Source organism: Rutidosis leptorrhynchoides, chromosome 4, assembly GCF_046630445.1.
Source record: "Rutidosis leptorrhynchoides isolate AG116_Rl617_1_P2 chromosome 4, CSIRO_AGI_Rlap_v1, whole genome shotgun sequence".
Taxonomy (NCBI): domain Eukaryota; kingdom Viridiplantae; phylum Streptophyta; class Magnoliopsida; order Asterales; family Asteraceae; genus Rutidosis; species Rutidosis leptorrhynchoides.
This window is the reverse complement of record NC_092336.1, coordinates 6,905,436-6,912,066: the sequence shown is the minus strand read 5'-3', so window position 1 is coordinate 6,912,066 and position 6,631 is coordinate 6,905,436.

Sequence of the window (6,631 nt, the reverse complement as noted above, 5' to 3'; positions counted from 1 at the left end):
AACTCATATATTATATTATTATACTAGTTTTATGAGTCCGTGCGTTGCACAACATTTGTATACAGTCGTAGTTGATAACTTTAATATTGATACTTATCAAATGAGAGATGATTCTCACACACCACTTTTTTGATCCTTGTACACTTTTGTCTTGTAAAATTACAGTTATGCCCCTAGAATGTTGAATTTATATTATTATTATTATTATTATTATTATTATTATTATTATTATTATTATTATTATTATTATTATTAAGGGTAAAATAAGTAATTAGGTGTACATGGATCAAAAAATAGTGAGTGGGGATCACATCCCTTATCAAATTTATTTTATAATACAATTATAATAATAATAAAAAATCCTTATTACTGATAACATTAGTATTGAATACTAATACATATATTATGAGCCCCTTCATTGAAATCATTTTAATTTCAAGTGACCAATAATCGATAAAACCCAAACATTAGCCCTAAAAATTTGTTTTAAAAATGATCGTTAAGAATAATATTTTATGTATATATCTAATTATGTATGTTTTTAATATAAACTAATTTTATTATGTCAATATCTCAAACGAAGCATAGCAGACATACATATAAACATCTATAAGGATTATTAAATAATTATTTTAACTTCAATTGACAACAATGAGTCCGTGCGTTTATATAATATCCTACAAATATTATATTAACGTATTTTTAAATTTATACTCAAACTGTAAATTAATTTTATATTATAAAATATCATTCATAAATAATATTATAATTTTAATAGAGATATATCTATTTTATAATTTTTATTAATATAAAAAATATTGTAAATAATTTTCAATAAACGACCATTTACAATTATTATCAATATTATCAATATTTATATTAAACGAATGTATCGGTTTAATATAAATCTAAAGTTATTATGATATTATCTATTTTATTATAGAAAACTAATAATTTAAACCTCATTTATCAATATTATTGTTAATAATATAATTATAACATCTTTAATATTAATATTAATATTATATTATATTAAAATTTGGTATAATATTTTGGGTAATGATATCTGTATATTAAATTAAATTAGAAAATTTAATAATTCAATTAATATATGGAAATAACTTATAGACTGACACGTGACAAAAATAAAGGAGGTGTTGACACGTGACAGGAATTAATGAGGACTTAACACATAGGATTATTATCAAACGATTTATATACTGCATAGATAGATACTCCGTATCATATATTATATATTATAATAATAAATATTAATTTATTTATATTTATTATTTATGATTACTAATATAAACCGTTACATTTATGGAGTAATATTTTGGAGGAAAATATTAAGTTTTGCTAACTTTGATTAAATGGGGGTTTGGTTTGTTAATTTTGTTGTCGCTTGATCGACACTGTTTTCATCATCCTTCTGGCTTGAAATCTCAAGTTCTATTTCCCTCATATACGAGGGAATATATATTATTATACTAGTTTTGGGTAATGATATCTGTATATTAAATTAAATTAGAAAATTTAATAATTCAATTAATATATGAAAATAACTTATAGACTGACACGTGACAAGAATAAAGGAGGTGTTGACAGGTGGCATGAATTAATGAGGACTTAACACGTAGGATTATTATCAAACGATTTATATAATGTATAGATAGATACTCCGTATCATATATTATATATTATAATTATAAATATTAATTTTTTTATATTTATTATTTATGATTACTAATATAAACCTTTACATCTATGGAGTAATATTTTGGAGGAAAATATTAAGTTTTTTTTTTTTTTTAACTTTGATTAAATGGGGGTTTGTTTTGTTAATTTTGTTGTCGCTTGACCAGCACTGTTTTCATCATCCTTCCGGCTTGAAATCTCAAGTTCTATTTCCCTCATATTGATAAATGGTTCTCATAGGCGTATCCTCAAATTAAAATTATTACATCTACTTTTATCTCCGAGCACTAATTGTATAGTTGTATATAGGTCCATGTAATTCCTGAGACGACCCGTCCTAATCCTCATGGACGAAATCTTTAATATATGGTCCCATTGCGAGATACTATCCTAAATATGCCACGAACGACTCCATGTAATACCTCTAAAATGAGCAAATGCACAGCGGAAGATTTCTTTCATACCTGAGAATAAACATGCTTAAAAGTGTCAACCAAAAGGTTGGTGAGTTCATTAGTTTATCATAATCATTCATTTCCATCATTTTAATAGACCACATGATTTCATTTAATCAATAATCATACACTCGTAAGTGTTTAAAATTCATTCATATGGATTGAACACCTGGTAACCGACATTAACAAATGTATCTAGAATATCCCCAAACATATAAACATCGAATTACTAAAGTAGTTCAAATTCTCTGACTGGGGCGTGTCAAAGCCCATAGATCTATCTTTAGAATTCGCGTTAATTGGTGGCAATTATAATAAACACCAATTCTTAGGTTACCAAGTTCAACAAGGGCGATATCTGGTATAACAATTCAACCGTAGAATGTAGTTTCAAGTACGTGTGTCTATTTCGTAAAACAGTTATAAAAGCAGCGCATGTATTCTCGGTCCCAAAATATATATTGCAAAAGCATTTAAAAAGGGAGCAAATGAAACTCACAATACGATATTTTGTAGTAAAAATATTCATACGACGTTATTGAACAATGCAAGGTTGGCCTCGGATTCACGAACCTATATCAAGTATATATATTAACACTTATAATTGTAATCGAACAACTTTATATTTATTTTGTTATGTATTCAGATTAATATTCTTATATATATTTTATTAGTACTTATAATATGTTATAATACTTATTTGATATATAATTCCATTAATGTTATACTATTGTATTACTTAAAACATAATTTTATGTAATATTAGTATAATATTATGTAATAAATATATTTAATGTGCAAAATATTCATTTGTTAAAATGATAGTTTTGAAGATATTGATTTACTAATATTAAAAATAATGATAATAATATTAATTGTATGAATGATACTAATAATTATATTTTTAATATTTTTAATAATAATAATAATAATAATTACAATAATAATAATAATGATAATAATAATAATAATAATAATAATAATAATAATAATAATAATAATAATAATAATAATAATAATAAAAATAATAATAATAATAATGAGTAATAAGTAAACTACCTCAAAGAAGTAGCACTTAAAAAAATGCCTAAGTCCGGGTTTGAACCCGCGACGTCCCGCTAATCCGATAACATCCCTAACCCAAATCTATATAGCTCGTTTTTCTATTTTAATTCCACTCCAAAAATATATAACCCATAATAACCGTTTCATCTTCTTTTTCATCTAAATTCCAAATCGACATCATCATCATCTTAAACTCACCTCCTCCTCATCATCATCATCATCGTGAGCATCATCATAAACTAATCATCAACATTTATCATCTAACACAATTAATATCATTAATTATCAACGTATCATAATCATCATTATCATCGATCACATCATCATTGTCTTCAATATTGATCACCATCATGCCTCACTATTATGTCATCATTCTCATCCCTGTTAAACATCTTCGACATCGTCATTATTATAAAACCACGATCGTATCATAATCTTCTTCATTTACGGTTTCCAATCTTGATCACCATACATGAAAACATCATCAATATAATCTTATCATTATCATCTATATCATTTATCATCATCGTTTAACATTATCGATTAGTCACCTTCACTAATGGACTTCTCGGCCCCAAACAGAATCAAAACACGGCCCAACACGAAATGAAGGACTTTGGCCCAACAACAACTTCTTACTCCATATACACAAGCCCAATGATATATGCTAATTAAATTGAACGTAATTAGTGGAGGTGGGGTCTTCGACAGACAAGCAGCATGATCAAAATAACTAAATAACTATCATGACACTCTTTATCTTTACTCCACCATCATAAAGTGAATCGAAAAAAAAGAAGGAAATAAAAAAATAGTTCAATCACCGATTATTCCTTTTCTTTGTTCTTTCATCATCACGACTCATTTATTCATCATCATTCTCATCGTTAATCATCATCATGATCACGTCCATCGTTTTCATTTTCATACGGTTTTTCATCATCATCAACCGTCGTAATCCCCATCCATGGTTTTCATTATCTTTGCATCGTCACTTGTTGTCATTGTTAACAGGAAACATAAACGATAGTGTAGCAATGGAGTCGATGGTGTGGCGGTAAAAATAATACATAACATTAACGGTAATAGTGGCTATTGGATTGTGGTGGTAATAAGGTGGTTGGTGGTGTGTGGTGATTGACGGTTGCTCGACATAAAACAACAAAGAAATAAAGTAAACACAGCTGGTGTGCGTGTGGTTGTAGCTGCAAAATAGGAAGAAGACGTGGTATTGATGGGTTTAAATCAAGAAGATGGTGGTGGCGGGTTTATGGTTGTGAAGGTAAACAGAAAAATTGTAAGTAAAGGGTGGCGTTCAGTTTAGTACAACCAACAATCAAATGGGTTTTGGTGATTGATAGGTGGTGTAAGGTGGTGTTCGGTTGAGGTGTTTCAACAAAGGTGACGGATGGTGAGGTGGTTCAATCCGAGGTGATTTCATGGTGGTGGAGTGAAGATGATTCATTCCCGGTTGCACAGGTTAACGAAATATAAAAATGGAAATGGTTTGTTGTAGTTTACGGTGGTGTTGTTTGGTGGTGATTGAGGAAGAAAGGTGGCCGTGGAAGGTGAAGGTGGCCCGAGGGGGTGGCGGCAAACAATATTTATGATGATTGGTGGCGTTCGTGATGGATTGAAACAGAAACGCAGCAGCATATAACTTCGAATAGTGAGGTTCAGTTTTGGAACTAGTAATTGGCTAGAAATAGTGCAGATGCACTTATTTTATGTTGGTGGTTGAACTGACCGAACAAAACAAAAAAAAATAAAATAAATAAGCGGCATCTGTAAACAAAACGAAGTAGTCACCCATTCAATGGTATTTGGGATCTTCTTGGGTGTAGGTTCACGAACATAAAGCAAAAAGAAAAGGTGATTTAATGGCTGATCCCGAAAAATGGTGATCCGAAATATAGCATCAGGTTTGAAGGATGAAATGTCCCGTTCTTATTGATTAAAAACGTTCCATATTAATTGATTTCGTTGCGAGGTTTTGACCTCTATATGAGACGTTTTTCAAAGACTGCATTCATTTTTAAAACAAACCATAACCTTTATTTCATAAATAAAGGTTTAAAAAGCTTTACGTAGATTATCAAATAATGATAATCTAAAATATCCTGTTTACACATGACCATTACATAATGGTTTACAATACAAATATGTTACATCGAAATCAGTTTCTTGAATGCAGTTTTTACACAATATCATACAAACATGGACTCCAAATCTTGTCCTTATTTTAGTATGCAACAGCGGAAGCTCTTAATATTCACCTGAGAATAAACATGCTTTAAACGTCAACAAAAATGTTGGTGAGTTATAGGTTTAACCTATATATATCAAATCGTAACAATAGACCACAAGATTTCATATTTCAATACACATCCCATACATAGAGATAAAAATCATTCATATGGTGAACACCTGGTAACCGACATTAACAAGATGCATATATAAGAATATCCCCATCATTCCGGGACACCCTTCGGATATGATATAAATTTCGAAGTACTAAAGCATCCGGTACTTTGGATGGGGTTTGTTAGGCCCAATAGATCTATCTTTAGGATTCGCGTCAATTAGGGTGTCTGTTCCCTAATTCTTAGATTACCAGACTTAATAAAAAAGGGGCATATTCGATTTCGATAATTCAACCATAGAATGTAGTTTCACGTACTTGTGTCTATTTTGTAAATCATTTATAAAACCTGCATGTATTCTCATCTCAAAAATATTAGATTTTAAAAGTGGGACTATAACTCACTTTCACAGATTTTTACTTCGTCGAGAAGTAAGACTTGGCCACTGTTGATTCACGAACCTATAACAATATATACATGTATATTAAAGTATGTTCAAAATATATTTACAACACTTTTAATATATTTTGATGTTTTAAGTTTATTAAGTCAGCTGTCCTCGTTAGTAACCTACAACTAGTTGTCCACAGTTAGATGTACAGAAATAAATCGATAAATATTATCTTGAATCAATCCACGACTGTGACGACCCCGTCAAAACACTTAACGGATCCGTCAGTTGGTCCCACAGCTTGATCGGACTTAAATGAATTAAATAAACAAAGTTGCATTCTTTTACTTCAAAATTTTTCCCAAAAAGGAAACAAACCAAAATATGTAGTTTAAAACAACCCAACATATTAATAATCCAAAAGTTGACACAAAACCTTGCCAACAAACCCACAATTTAAATTATCCAAAAATAGAATGCAAGCTTAAGTTTCATAAAATCTGCCCAAATGCATGCAGACTCTTCTAACGACAGCGGAAGCATCATATAACTCAAGTACCTGTGAAAACATGCAAGTAAACTGTCAACACAAAGGTTGAGTGAATTATAGGTTTAAATAAATAAGTAAACTTTAGACCACAAGATTTAAAAATGTTAGA